At 39.2% G+C, this 16,503-nt stretch overlaps 1 protein-coding gene across 8 annotated transcripts in view; it reads left to right on the forward strand.

The window, feature by feature from the left end:
* Positions 1–16,503, forward strand: part of RBM20 (RNA binding motif protein 20) — a gene marked incomplete at its 5' end in the record, with an annotated part of 106,351 nt that overhangs the window by 56,405 nt on the left and 33,443 nt on the right. Inside the window, one exon of one of the 8 annotated variants that reach the window (XM_082225029.1) lies at positions 11,696–12,001. The exons of 6 other annotated variants lie outside the window; for them this stretch is intronic. Of the gene's footprint in view, positions 1–11,695; positions 12,002–16,503 lie in introns of those variants that run through there. One more of the 8 variants, XM_082225032.1, reaches the window with a different exon arrangement.

Here is a 16,503-nt window from a genome sequence, read left to right on the forward strand (position 1 = left end):
GGTTATTTTACTGCTCTTATGGGTCACATAATGTGCCTGTCTGGGCAAACAAATATCATAGCACTAGAAAAAAGAACAGTACAAATAGAGCTTATTTCTAATGCTAATTTTGTTGTGGGAGTTATAACACTGGAGCTTACAGTCATCCAATGAAATGATGATGATATACTAAATTTTTGTATATCACCCTTCATCCAAAGATCACAGGGTGGTTCACAACACAAAGATACAAAACGAGGACACAAAATACATATAAAAAACCCCAAACAAACCAATAGCCCCCTTCCTACAAACATGTTTAAAAAGCCTTAGATTGTTTAACCAGCCAAAGGCTTGGTATCCATAGCTATTAGCCACAGTAGGTAAACTTGCCTCGGTAATAGACTGGATGAGAGCCAACAAATCAAAGCTCAATCCAGATAAGACTGTGGCCCTGTTAGTGGGTGGTTCCTCAGACTGGATGGTTGGGATGTCGCCTGCTCTTGATGAGTTTACACTGCCCCTGAAGAAGCAGGTTCGTAGCTTGGGGGTACTCCTGGATTCTTTGCTGTCGCTTGAGGCCCAGGTGGCCTCAATGGCCCAGAGTGCCTTCCATCAGCTTCAGCTGGTGGCCCAGCTACGCCCCTATCTGGACAGGGATCACCTAACTACTGTTGTCTATGCTCTGGTAACCTCAAGGTTAGATTACTGTTATACGTAGGGCTGCCTCTGAAGATGGTTTGGAAACTTCAGCTGGTGCAGAACTCAGCGGCCAGGTTGCTCACCAGAACGGTTTGAGCATATTTCACAATCCTGGTCCAACTGCACTGGCTACCAATTAGTTTCTGGGCCCAATTCAAAGTGCTGATTTTGACCTATAAAGCCTTAAACAGCTCAGGACCATTTCTCCCCTCACAGATTTCAATTCCCCTCCACCCATAGTTGCTGGTTTTTTCCTGCTTCTGTCCTCTTCCTCAAGGTTACTTAAGGAAGGGTGTCTCCCCCTTATGTTTGCTTAACTTAGAACCATCCTCCTCGCTTTATGGCTACGTAGTGGTAGGCAGGTGGTAGGGCTGGGTGATATATCACTATGTCATCTAAAAGCAGTCTGAAGTCCATATCGTGATATCAGTTTTATAATTTTTGGCCTGCAAATATATCGTGAATCATGGGGTGTGTGCACGCACTATGCAAAAATCACAATGTAGGAAAAACTGTGAAGCCAGCCAGTGCTTCTCTTGATTCCAGCAGCCCGTGTTAACACTGCTGGCTCAGCTCTCTTTTGGTTTGTGTTATGCACTGAACTTCTCACCCTGGGCCAGCAGGGGGATACTGTAGATAGTTTTCACTCAGATCCACATATGCAAATAAGGGAAAGTGAAATTCAGTGATTGGATAGTTACAGAAAATGATTACTGTTGCGTTCTAGTAGAGCTATATATAAGCAGGCTGGCTGAGACAACATAGGAAAGCTAGCAAGGAGGAACTGGGAGTGCTTCATCAACTTTATCCTTAGAATCCATCACAGAGGGGGATGAAAAGTGTGCCTTGGTAGGACTTCATGGTCACCATGGTGCCCACAAGCATCACAATGGGGAACCCAGATCTGTTGTATGGGAATCAGATCTTTGAACCAGGACTTGCAAAGTTATGCTACAAAGTTATGTTTTGAATGGGTCATATACCTGAATCCTAAAAAAACCCAAAACTTGATAAGCTGCTAATGAACTTTTATACTTGTATGTTGCTTGTATTATGGAGATGGACTGAGAGTTACTGCTGTTCTCTTCTCTTGCCTATCCATATGTCCTGAGAATACCTAATTAGAATTTTTTTCTGATAGACAATGCATTTATTTATTTCAGACAAATTTTACAATCTCTCCCTTCCCACCGCCCCATCAATTACAATGGAATGCAGTAGCGTTCTGTTTTGAATAGTTTCCTTTGTGAGTTATGCAAAGGAATTTAGTCTTTTAGTTAACTTCTCTTAATCAGCATTTGTCCATTTATTGCCCTTGAAATGTACAGTATGTCTTAAAATCCACTGGTGGCATAAACATAACTATAAACCCATTTATGGGGGAAATATTCAGAGATCAATTCAAGGGCTTTATTTGTTTGGTTTTAAACCTCAGTCTTAGGGATATACATGCTCTGAATAACCATAAACATAGACCTCTTTCTGTCTCTGGAAAGAATAGGTTTTTAAATTTGCATGGCAAGTCTCATTTGCATTATAAACACATTATAAATGAAATAGAGAAAACCTGTTGAAAGTACAAGAAAGAGAGAGGCATATTGCATTTCCCCAAAACATTACTTGGGGGGTTTTTTTGTTGGGTCCTAAAAGACTTAACTATGTTTCTGAAACATATAATAGGTCTTAGGTGAATGTAGTTTTTCTTCTATGTTTTTATTGAGATAATTTTAAGGAGATAAATTCCCTCCAGTTCCTCAGTATAGATGCATATAACCCAAGCAACCTATTTAATATTGATTTAGTCAGACATCTCCATCTAGTGGTGATTTGTTTTTAAATTCACAGCTTGTGTCCACTGATCTCTCATTTAGCACTGCCCAGGTGGGAAAAATGGTTGACATTTTCCAACATTACACCATTAAGTTGGATTTGTGGTGTTGCAAAGATATTTAGGATGTTTTGGAGGTCATCCTCTGAGTGTGCACACTCTACGTTGTCATAAGCATACTGAAGCTCTATGACGGAAGTTACAGTAACCTTACTCTTTGCTTTTAGCCTACTCAGATTAAAGAGCTTTCCATCTGTTTGATATGTGATTTCTACCCCAGTGGGGAATTTCCCTTTGACAATATGTAGGATCATGTTGATGAAGATAATAAATAGAGTTGGGGTGATAACACATCCCTGTTTAATGCCTGACTCCACAGTGAATGGTTCACTTTGAGAGCCATTGTTATCTGCAATTGTTGCCATCATATTATTGTGAAGGAGCTAAAGGATGTTCACAAATTTAACTGGGCAGCCGATTTTCAAAAGGACAGTCTACATGGCAGTGTGATTTACAGTGTTGAAGGCTTTAGTCAGGTCAATAAATGCCATATACGGGGGCTGGTTTTGCTCTCTGCATTTTTCTTGAAGCTATCAAGCAGTGAAAATCATATCCACTCTCCCCCTAGAGGTCGAAAACGATTTTGGGATTTATGAAGGATATCCTCGGATATAGTTGGGGGATGGTTTGCTAAGATCCTTGCAAGAATTTTGCTGGCTACAGCTAATAAAGAGATGCCTCAATAATTTCCATAGTCCTTTCCATCACCATTTTTTTAAAAAAAATAAAATAAAATTTTGGCATTGCTAAAGTCTGCTGGGATCTCTCTCTTTTTCGATGAGCTTGTAAAGTTGTTGTGTAAGTTTAATTCCGCCCACTTTGAAGATTTGTGAGAGGACCTCAGCAGCTATGGGTCCACAGATGGTCTTTGTGGCTTTAAAGAAGCCCCGTGTATCATGAGTATCCGCTAAGTGCTGGATCTCTTGAGTTTTTTTTATCCACCAGGTGTTCATTAGTTCTCTGGTTTTTCTTTGAACCTCAACCTTAGCATTGGCATAGGTTTTTCCCCCTTAGTGGCACAGTTTCTATCTCTTTGCCAGATCTGAAAGGCCTTCCTTTTCTTGTCGATAATGCATTCAATCTCGGTGTCATTCATCAAACCAGTCCTGGTGTTTCTTGGTTTGGTATCCAATACTTTGTTCACAACTTGGTCCAATGTTCCTCAATATTATCAGGGAACTCTGAAAGCAGATGGCCCTTAAAGAGTCATTTGGAAGCATTCCCACTTAATAAGATCTTGAAGGGTTTGAGTGTTCATTTTGCACCTTGGTTTCCTTCCTTTAAGCCTGCATTGAGATATCATTTCGATAACCATCATGGAACATATTAATCAGGATCTGTCCAGCACTCGTCGGCACTCGTCATCGCTCTGGTAAGGAGAACATCATGGCAATCTTTGGCTCAGACAATTACATAGTCTAAGAGGTGCCAGTGGTTCGACTGAGGGTGCTTCCATGATGTTTTAAGAGTGTGTTGGTTATAACAAGTTTGTGCGCTTCACATATAGTCAAAAAGTAAAATTTTGTTCTGGTTGCTTTTGCCAATTCCTTCTTTCCCAATAGTCCCTGGCTACAGATCGGAATTTTGCCCAATTCTTGCATTAAAGTCACCCAGGAAGCTAAATTTATCCTCCTTAGGCGTCTCTGATAGGATGGCATCCTGCTGAGAATAATTTTTTTCTTTAATGTTTTCATCAACATCCACTGTTGGTGCATTAGCATGTAAAATATTTGTCTGCTGGTTTTTGGTGAGCTTTATTTGAAGGGTTGAAAGTCGCTCATTAATGCCAATATGGACTTCTGACAAGAGCTTTATAAGATCATTTTTTATAGCAAAGCCTACTCCATGTATTCATCATTTTTGTTCAGATAGACCATCCAAGAATAATGTATTTCCTCCTTTTTCTTCCTTCAGTTGTCCCTCTCTTGCTCTTCAAGTTTCTTGAAGTGCTGCATTCTTGATATTAAAACTTTGCAGCTCTCTTACAATGATGACACTCCTGCATTCGGGATATTCATTATCTGTACTATCCAGCAAAGTCTGTATAATCCATGTTCCAAATTTCATTTGTCTTTTACGAACGCTGGGTGGTGACACCACTGGGCACGGTAATCCACTTGGGGAAAAAAGAGGCAGACTATGTTTAGCCCCCCTCCCCCTTTTCGGGGTGAAGAGAGTGGATCCTAAATGTGACTACTCAGTCATGGATACAGCCGGGCTACTCAACGCCTCATTCTTTAAGTCAGAACGACTGAATCTGTATCCACCACCCATGTTCATGAGAAGGGGCTTCCAGGTTTCATGGTCCTGCCCCCTTTCTCATTCGCCGATCACCATGGGGCTTTTTGGGGGATGAGTGAGTTGGGCTTGGGGTGTGTTTCTGGAAGACGCCTGTGAGCCTTATGTGTGGAGATCAGTGCACGCTGACCAATGCACAGTCTTTGCAGTAAGGCTGTATTCTGATGGCATGAGTATCACCGTGACTGGTAGATTCTTATTTGCTGCAGCCTTCATCTGCCGTCACAGCCATTGTAGTATTTCCCTTGTTATCTTCCGCCTGTTCTGCCATTGGAGACTTCTTAAATCATTCTTTGTCTAGCTCTTCTCCCTTGACCTTACCGCCTTGCTGGGAGTACGATACTCCCGACGGTTTCGCTCACAAGGATCACAGGAACATGCAAGCCCACTCACCACTACAAGGTGATGATCCAGAGAGTGGATCATCAACAACTTGGGCAGAGCTACCAGAATTACTCAAGCTGGAGAAAATAAACATCACAACCTTACTGAGAGCAGTTGCTGGTGAAATATCTTATAAATCTGCTTCTGTCTCTCAACTTGCCTGTCACAAGCTTTATACCTTTTTCTGTAAGGGGAACGCTCTATGATTTTATTGTCACCTGCAGTGTGCCTTTCTGTTATCTTAAACAGATAAATCCTGCACTGATAGTAATTAGCTTTTGGTAGCTGTCTTGCTGGGGTACAAGGATGGGGGAGTGAAACGGCTGATACCTCATTAAAACAAAAGATGTGAACTTTATTACTGAAACCTGAAAAGAACTAGATAAAATTGGGTTGGGGGTGGAGTAAAAAATAATGAAATGGCAGGACAGGACAGTATGAAGAGGCTACTGTACTTGCACCTTAAAAAGACTAGGTGACTTCTTAATGTGAATTGTGATGGCTATGTGTACATTCCTCAAGTAGAATCATTCATTCATACAAATAGTACCTCCATCTACACACCTCCTATCTGCAAGTTTGGTCCTTTCTCCTGAGATGTTAATTCCTGAATTGTTGACCTAGGTGCGTCACAAACTGGTGTAAATTGGGTCCTAATATATTTGCATATCTCTTTTCTTTTTATAACCAAAGACTTCTTGTGTTTGGTTGTGTGGTTGGAAAAGAGAAAAAATGCTCTGGGGCTCATATCTGACTAAGTAATCATACTTTGACTTAAAGACCATTAATTTTAGGGGGCTTGTTCTGAGTATGACTAAACATCGGATGTCACACTTTATAGAATTTCCCCATCAGCAATAGTGTGTTTCATACTATTATTATTATTCTTTTTCTAGATTCCCCCCTCCCTCAAAAGAGCACCACTTACCTTTTTATTAAGAATGCAATTTCGTATTGAAGCAACGGGCGTATTGACTATACAGATACATCAGTTTTGGATTTTGATTCAAAATAAAATGTTAAAATGCCTCAGCAAACAGTGCTGTGTTGTAAATTACTATAAAAAGTGTACATGTGTGCAAAATGAAAAATCCTAATTAGTTTTTTAAAAAAGATATACAATTTTTTAACCACAGTAGTTAAGAAACAAGAATCTTCAGATTCTCAGCTTATCAGAATTGTCTGTTTTCTTTTTATTGAAAAGCCACTTATCAAATCAGGAAATCCAAAGGAATGGCAGAGCTACTGTATGTGATTGTCCTGATGCAGAATAATAAAATGAGGGACCTTTTAACTGAATAGTTGATTGATAGTATGATCCCATTCATGTCTACTCAGAAGTAAGACCCACTGAACTCAGTTGGTTTTACTTTTAGCTTTATAGGATTGGAGCCTAAAACTGCTGTAAGCTTACAAATCTGCCACAAGCTTTCACCTTTTCAACTCTTACCACAAAATTGCACAGTTAAACGGTATCATTTCACTGTTATAATGTGGAACCGACAGGGCTACAAACGCCATTATTGAAATTTGTCGTATCATAGTAATAGAGCAGAACTATAACTGATGAAGTATCTTGGGTTTCTGTGTTTGGCAAGTTGCACATACTAGCTTTAAAGGTCTGCTGGTGAATGAGATTTGAAAAGTGTTGGACCATGCTTAATTTTTTAAAATAATGCATTGCAACAGTTTTGTCTGCAGGATTGATGAACTTGCTATCATATCCTTTTTGTTCTCCCTTTCTTTACCAATGAAATTTTAATACTGTTCTGCATGTAAGTCAATCAATCAATCAATTTGTTATGATTAGTAGACCAAAAATAAAAAACATAAGAGTACAAAAGAATCTCAGAGCAAAGGAGATTTTTCTCATGTTATACTTTACTATCATGTCAAGCTACATTAATCTCAAGTTGGTCGCTGAAGGCAGTCCTTCAGGTGGTGAGTTGTTCTCTTGTGTCAAATTTGGGTTCAGATGCAGATCAGCACACAAGAGGCAGAGTCTGTTAGTTCAGGTAATCCTTTATTCACAAAAAATGTCATACATTTCATCAACACTTCCTAGGAGTTCTTGCCCTGTATAGCAGTTGCCAGGACTGACGCTGCCCACCTTCTACCAAGACTCCTCCACTGCTGGGTGTTTCCCAAGCAACCTCCAACTGTGTCTGGGAACCTTTAATCTCTGTTCTGCTTTACACATCATCCTGCATGTCCTTACAGACAAGGGGAAGGGGAGCTAATTGCATTAGGAGAGCCAAACTCCTGGAATTCTTTTGCAGCCTCTTGCCCCACCTCCTCTGCATCAGCCTCTGAGTCTGAACTGATCCCTGTCACCAGCTCTCCTTGTTTACTAAATTCTGTTACCTCTTCAGCATCCAACAACTCCTAATATTCTTCTCCCTCTGACCTCTCCACAGAATCAATTATTTCTTTTTTGCATTACCGACAAGAGGAAGTCTCACCCAAAAATTTTTCCATGCAAAAAACAATTTTAGGAAGAATCCATTGTTGGTATTAGTTCAGTTGTGTCAAGAAGTTGCTGCAGCTGGACTTGCCTTCAGGCCAGGCCTTCCTTGGAGCATGTGCCAAACAGAGTGGATCATCACAGCAGTCTGTGCTAGGCTCCATGCTCTTTGACAGTTTTATAAAATACTTGAATGTTGAAGAGTGTATAGATGTGCAAGAGGGATGCTTTTCAAATTTGCAGATGATCCAAAGCTGGGAGGGGTAGCTGACACCATAAAATACAGAATCAAGTTTCAAAATGATCTTGGCAGGCAGAAATGCTGAGCTAAAACAAGCATGATAAAATGAACATAATTGTATAGTTCTGCATTTAGGTACAAAGCATCAAAGGCACAAGGATAGGGTGGAGGAGACGTGGCTTGGCACTAGTACATGTGAAACAGATCTAGTTTTAGTTGATCACAAGCTAAACATGAGCCAGTGCTGCAAAGTGGCTGCTAAAAACAGAAGTCTAGTGTCTAGATTACAAGAAGTAATAATTCCACTCCATTCTTCACTAGTCAGGCTGCATCTACAATAATCTGTCATAGGAACAGAAGAGCTTTGCTAAATCAAACCAAAATTTCATCTAGTCCAGCATCCTCTTCTCACAGTGGCCATATAGATGCCTGTGTAAAGCCCACAAACAGGACATAAGTGTGACAGCAGTCTCCCCACATGTGACTCTCAGAATTAGTATTCAGGGACATTGTGCCCCTGACAGTGGAGGTAGAACATAGCCATTGTTGCAGAGAGCCGTGGGTAGCCTTATCCTGCATGAAATGTCTAATCATTTCAAGCCATCCAAGTTTGTGGCGATCTTTTGGGAGCAAATTCCATAGTTTAAACTTTGAAGAAAGCCTTAGTCAGAAACAGGAAGTTTATATCAAAATAGTGGAAAACAGTGATGAATATCACAAGTCTGATTAAGCTACTTGGAAAGGAATAGATTCTGTTCCATCTCCAATAAGTTTGTAGCTTCAAAACCACTCTTATATGGTGGCTCTGACATCACTATAACCTTATTAAATGTGTAGCTCTGTCAACTCACTCAAACTTGAATGTGTAAGTATATTTGAAAATGCTACCATGTAGGCCCAAATAGCCTTTGACCTAGCCACCTGAGTTCTGACATTTATCCTAGACATTTTCCTTGCCTCATTCTTCCACCCAAAAAGATACAGAATAGGTGGGAATGATCAAGAACAATAGTACAATCTTTTCCTTCAAGAGAAGAGTATCATAGGCATATACCACATACTGGATGCAGGTGGCGCTGTGGTCTAAACTACTGAGCCTCTTGGGCTTGCCGATCAGAAGGTCAACGGTTTGAATCCCGTTGCTCTGACCCAGATCCTGCCAACCTAGCAGTTTGAAAGCCTACCAGTTGCAAGTAGATGAATAGGTACCACAGTGGTGGGAAAGTAAACAGCATTTCCATGCACTCCTGCACTCGTCATGGTGTCGGTTTGCACCAGAAGCAGTTTAGTCATGCTGGCCACATGACCCAGAAAGCTGTCTTTGGACAAACACCGGCTCTCTCGGCCTGAAAAGCGAGATGAGCGCCACAACCCCATAGTCGCCTTCTGGACTTAACTGCCCAGGGGTCCTTTACCTTTCCTACCACACACTATAAGAAAGCGGAGGACTTTATTGTCTTGATTATTTTTGCTGGAGTCATTGCCATTTAATGTTTTGTTTCTTTCTAGCATTTTTTCAAACTACAGATGGTTTTAATGATTTTCTCTTACACCCGTGCAATTTAAGATGTGTCTATGAATTCCCTTGAGTTACAGATTGTTCAGACACCCTATTACACAAACAGCTGGGCATGCATGTAGACAGATGGTTGACCATCTATATGGATCAAGTGTGGGTTAGAGATTAGACCAGAATTCCCATCTGAAAACAGTAAAATGGCTCCTAGTCCTGATGTTACATATCAAGTACAGAAAGGCTGCACCATCACAAATCCATCTCTCCACTGGATTAATTTTCAGATGTCAAATAAGGCAAGAACCCTTAAAAGACTTTATTTTGGTCATTTAATTGTAGCTATGAGCAAAGGGAAAGGTGCATTATACTTCTTTATATTTTACGGGGAGCAATGCTTTCTTGAAAGGAAGAAATCCATATTTGGTGTTTAAATTGAAATTCCTTATTGGGGTGGGTGGGAAATTACATTCCACAAGAGTGAGGCTTGCCATGGTTCATTGAAATGCTTTTATTTGGGGCAGTTTCTCCCCAAGGTGCTGAGTGAAATAAAAATGTTGGACGACAAACTAAATTTTAGACTGTAATAGGGGACAACGTAAGACCAAGCAATTGGAATATTGCTTGCCCTAGACTTAAAATACTGGGAGCAGGCTGTACGCTAGGTAGAAGGAATCTTACTAATTTGGGTTGCTTTACTCTGTCGTCAGTCCATCTTGACTTGTAGGAGACGGGCATTTAGTCTGTGCAAAGAACGGGTCTCAAGATTGACCCATGCTGTAGGATGGCTGAGTCGCTGGAACCGAAAGGACCCCCAGAATCCAGGTGCTAGTTATACTCAAGACTTTGGTGAGGATTGGTTTCGTTGTTGGATTTAGAAATCAACTGTGATTATTAGGCTAGTCATACCATATGTATTTCCGCACGCTTCTCGGAAACTTTACATGAAACAGATTCATTGTGGAGGTTTGATAGCGATAGTATGTAATGTGTTTTTAGTACTCTTAATAGGCTATGCCCAGCATGTTCATATATATTTCTTTGACACATGCGTTACGGAGCTTTCTATAGCTTTTTCTGGACTTTTCGGCTATTTTCTACTGTTGAAGTTTCATGCAACGGAAGACCATCTGTTGAGTACTCTCCATTTTAAAACTCCAAGCGAGCTTCTATATAGAGACAACGGCCCTAAATCATGCCATTAAATTCTTTAAAGAAAATATTTTTGAGATGTTACAAATAAAACACAGCAAAAAGTCAGTCTTGGAGCAAATCTATAATGTTACGTAAACATTTTTAGCAAATTGAGTTTTCTTCCAAATATATTTTTAGTTTGATTATCTAAGGTACAAAAACATAGTAAACTACAAATAAATGCCCTCTATGGTTCAACAGATTTATAGATTAACAACGCTTACTAAATGATATTTGGAAAAGAGATGTCTTTCTTAGGATCTTTTAAAGATGAATCAGATGAACTGCCAAAAAATTAATTGTAAAAGAAATTATCTGATTGGTGCAACAATATGCCTTATTTTAAAAAACCTCATATGCAAAACCCGTAGCACACACACACACACACACACACACACACACACTGCCTGAAAATTGTAGTTAACTGAATAGTTGAACTCGTCTGTTACGTAAATAAAAGGTAAAGTTTAACTCTTTAAAAATATTTATTTTATAATAAATCTTAATAGCAGGGCAATTTAATAAGCTACTTTTTCAAGCCTATCTATTGAAAAATCATTCCTGTTCTTTCAGGCTTGAATTATAATACTAAATTTCACACTAAAGTTTTTTAATGTCAGTAATTATGTAGTTAGAGCTTCAGTAATATATATGCTTACTGGTTACATATATTCATTCTGATAGTAGCACAAGTGTATTCATTTTTTCTATAATATTTATTGAGTGTGGGGGCATCTCCTGCCACTTTCTGAATGTATTCGGAATATAATACAAAACATGTTCAATAATGTATGGTGTACAAGTATATTGTATGAGGTATAAATATAAATGAAGGTATTAAAATATGAGATTTGGTAACACTACGTTCAGGTGACAATTTGGCCGATCGAGTACCATGTAAATGTTCCAGTGCTTGCTTTTAAGCTTTATAGGTTTATTCATTTCAGTGTTTTTTTCCTATTCAAAAGCAAACTGATTCCTTTTTGCTATGCAGAATCTATTAAACTAGAATTCTTTGAATTATGTCTCTGCTGTGGTGGTAATAATGTGAGGAGTCAGAACATATGGCATAAACATCAACTGATATTGTTTGCCATTTACACTCAGTATGTGTAATGCAATAAGAATGGCACCCAGAGCCATGTGACCTATCTTCCAGTCGTGGATGTAGCTGTGTGTGTGTGTGTGTGTGTGTGTGTGTGTGTGTGTGTTGTTTAAGCAGGGAAAACGTGTAAATGAAATTTTACAAGACTGTGTATAACACCAGAAATGACTACTTCACTATCCTTTTTCATGATCAGAACGATATATTATTTGCATTTTGGTATGCTCCAAAAGGTAAGATTCTCTTATGTTATCCAGTCTGCTGTTATGGAAGTGAAACAGGTTTCTATCATCTCCATAATGTCGTTCTTTCACCCTTTACAGTAGTGACTATAGTATAAAATTGTCTGATTGTTTATAATTTAAATTGAAACAAAACTTTGTGTTACAACAGAAGTTAACAATTGAATGTTCTGTTAAATTATTTTGTCACGTTTTAAAAATGTGTTACATTACCGAGGGATTGCGTTTTTATGTGTACATTTTACTTGTTGATATTTAGGCACTGGGCATTGAACTATTTGAGAAAAGTGAAACTGAATCATAAAACATGAGCCTAAGTTATCTGAACATAGAGATTTTCATGTTTCATTTCTGGAAAACAAGAGTTATGAAATCTTATAAAATTATAAACAAGTATATTTCTTTTTATTAATATTTGAATCATATATTTGTGAACAGCGTTTCTTAAAACAAACAGTGTAAACTTAAATAGTTATACGTAAAATTCCTTTATTTCCATGGGACAACTGCTCATAACTTGAAAGTATACTGCATCACAGTTTTAGAATAATACTACAGCAGAAATAAATGCATTTATTTTAATGTTAGATTAATAGGAATACTGATACATTTCCAAACTTTTTTCAGCATTTTCATAATATAAAGGAATACCAATATTCACCTAAAATTCTTTGGAGAGATAGAGTTTGGGGTAATAATATTTTGCTACTTTCTCTTTCTACTGCTTTCCCACGCAACTCTATGGAATTTGATATTTTGAACAAAATTCAGGTCTACTTTTCAACATATTATACTCAGTTATCATTTTTGCTAGCAGCAACTCCAAACATTTTTATTAGTAGTAGTAGTAGTTATTCATCACCTTCCACATTTATATCTCAAGGAAATATAATAATAATAATAATAATAATAATAATAATAATAATAATAATAATAATAGCAGCACAAAAATAACATGATGAATTTATAGACAAAACAAAACGGTAATATTTCAGAATCTCATCTACATGTAGTTAACAATCAAAGCTGGAATAGGAGAACATATCAGTATAATAAATGTTTTAAAATTTATGATACCTATTTCATATGAAATTGATGGGTTCATTTTTTAGTATTGCTAGCATATGTTTACAAATTCAGGAGTAATTCAAAAATGTGGTTTCAGAAAGTAATGGCTAATCTTTATTTTATGGTTAGTTGCAGTGAATTATATTTATGTAATTTGTACCGGGACAGCACTGGAACAGGTGCTATTTTTTATTTAGCTGTACAATCATGTATTTGCTTTGTTTCTATACTCGCAGCAGGCAGATTTGAACATTTAAAAAAAACGTGCTTAATCAAAAAACACAGTCACTAACACAGTTTCAGTCACTAGTAAGGTTTGCATGTACTGATCTGAAGGGGTTTCCCTTATATGAGAGAGAGACCTTTGGCATATACAGGAAAGCTAGTTTTTAACCCCACCCCAAACCTAGGGATGTAAGGAGGCAGGGATTTCCATCCCATCCTGTGTTTGTCAAAGTCAACACTGTTTCCCTTCCGCTACAATTTGGCTTCGATTAAAACCCTCATTATTCATCTCACTATCTGTGATGGCCAAAACTAATGCAATAATAATAATAATAATAATAATTTATTATTTATACCCCGCCCATCTGGCTGGGCCTCCCCAGCCACTCTGGGCGGCTTCCAAAAAAACCAAAAATACAATAAAATATCACACGTTAAAAACTTCCCTGAACAGGGCTGCCTTAAGATGTCTCCTGAATGTCAGGTAGTTGTTTATTGCTTTGACATCTGCTGGAAGGGTGTTCCACAGGGCGGGCGCCACTACCGAGAAGGCCCTCTGCCTGGTTCCCTGTAGCTTTGCTTCTCGCAGTGAGGGAACCGCCAGAAGGCCCTCGGCGCTGGACCTCAGCGTCCGGGCAGAATGATGGGGGTGGATACGCTCCTTCAGGTATACTGGACCGAGGCCGTTTATTCTATAATTAATTTCTAGGGAAGGGAAATGTCAAAAACAATGCAGATAATGATGTATTTATTTATCATCATTTGCGGACCACAGAAACAGTAATAGTAAATATCACTCATATTCACTTGTGTGATTTCCATTCATGGCTTTGGATGAACAAGCAAATTGTGGGCAATTTTTGCTCACATTTCCATATCCAACAGAATTATCTGACATTGCTGACTAAACCACAGGTCCCAAGAGCTGAAAGTTATGCTGAAAAGAAACAGCCTGATGCTTGCTTCCCATCAGCCTAGGACACAGTAAAAGAAAAGAGTTGACTAGGGATGACGAGCATGTATCCTCTGAGATCAGTTCGCTGCACTACTCCTTAGAATTACTGGAACTGTGAGGTAGACAGATGATTTGCAGTTTAAAGGTGGGAGGACTGCTTCCCCACCCCACCAGCTCTCTTAGTCTCAGCTCAGCTAGCACTGGTCCTCTTGTTTACTGCCCCTACAAAGTCATTGGGCAGGAAAAGTCTCTGCTAGGCATCAGCTACATCCTGAGTCTCAGTTCATGGCTGCCACTAGCTGCTCACCAGCTATATGAAGCCACAGACCAAGCAAGACAGCAGTCTGCCAAGCAGTAGCCAATTTTTAATTTAACATTGTAGTGTATTATATATGTTAGTAGCATATTTAAGCAGCTTGTTTGTGACTGGACTAGCCTCTTCTGTGGCAAAATGCAGCCACTGAACAGAATATGCTGTTTTCCTGCTAAATCTGCTATTTGCCCCTGAAGAGCAAATATGTGCAAATAACAAACTTAGGGAGTATTTTTGGCAGGAAAGATTTAACCCCCCTTCTTCTCTGCAGCCCTGAACATCACTTGGCTGGTTTTTGTTAGGAAAGAGTCAAAAGCATGATATTTAAACACCCACTAACTAACAGGTAGGAAACATGTGGCTTGGGAATCACATGCACTCACAGCCTCATTTTATATAGCTCCCAAGGCTTCTTGTAGGTATCCCATTCTCAGTTAATAACTAATGCACCATGTAGTTTGGCCCCCAGCTTTCAAGCTTCTCCACCTATAGAATTGAACCCATAGTAAATTGTAAAGGTAAATACACACCTGAGCCATGCTTTGAAAGTTCGTTTCCAAAAAGTAGCTTGTTCTATTTCAAGTCCATCTTGTCCACAAGGAACTAGTTCCAGTTTTTCCTTTTATAAAAGGAACTGGTTCAGCTCAAGTTTATCCAAATGAACTTTTTAGTTCATAAAAAGTTCTTCTTCAGAAATTTCTCCCCTAGCATTCAGAATGTTGCAAGCTGTTGTGATGAAAAATCATGGGTCGCAAATGATAAGGTGCCTGACAGACAGAATGTCAACTGGTGAAGCTTTCCCTATAATTGTATTTCCAGACCAGAAAAGCCTTGCTTCTTTAATTTGTGCCAGCTGCACAGCTGTTAAAGGCACACAGTTTCATTCAGTATGTTCCTGGACTTGTGTATGTGTTGCTGCAAGCTGCTCCTGTTGGGAGTGAATCTCTTTAGCAGGAAATGTCTCACATTCCTTCACAGCTGAAATTAAGGTGGAATTCATATAAGTTTTACTCAGAGTAGACCTATTGAAATCAATGAACCTAATTTAGTTATGTTAATTTCAATGTGTCTGCTCTAAGTAAAACTTAGGTGACTAAGTGTCCATAACAACAGCTGGGCGTCTGTATTTACGTAATAAGCTTTATACTGTTGCCTCCACATTTTGCTTTCTAACTTTTCTTATAGATGTCCCATTGACTTTAAAAAACAAAAGAAAGCTACCTAAGTGTTTGGGCCTCTGGCCGGGGGTCGAGAGGAGCGGATTAATGTGAAGATGAACTAGAGGGCCCATAGAATGACAGCTTAAACATATTTTCCATTATCTGTAATTGCTTCAGAATCTGCATGTTTCTCAGTTTCTTGGAAGCATGTAGTTCTGGTTAGGACATAATAAGGGGCCAAATTTTCTGTGTAATATTTTAACTAGAGCCTGATTTTTCCCTGTACTTAAATTGTACAAAAAGTATACTTAACAGTTTAGAGAGTGGAAAAAGAAAGATTAGGGGCCTAAGTATTTCATCTGCTTCAATAAGTCCAGGTGCAGAGGTGGCTGTTTTGGGCAGTGGCAAATAAGCAATTTTATAAAACACCAAACACTACTGCAACAGCTACAACAGCGGTCGGCAAGGTTTACCTCACCTGGGCCGGTTCACTCCAGCGGAGATCCTTCCAGCCACGATTTCCAGCATCTGTATCTGCGCAAACACGATTTCCAGCATCTGCACAGACGTGATTTTCAGCATCTGAGCATGTGCAGACGCGATTTCCGGCACTGCAGAAGCGAGTATCATCTGTGCTGCGCCAGTTTAGCATAGTGCGCGGGGACTTGCCGAGTGGGCGGCTCGGTTTGGGGGCAGCTCGTGGGCCAGTTAAACGACCCCTGTGGGCTGCTTGTGGCTAAATATGGAGCTGCCTGTAAAAAGAATTAGAAAT

The sequence above is a fragment of the Podarcis vaucheri genome, assembly GCF_965113315.1.
Source record: "Podarcis vaucheri genome assembly, chromosome: 5".
NCBI lineage: Eukaryota > Metazoa > Chordata > Lepidosauria > Squamata > Lacertidae > Podarcis > Podarcis vaucheri.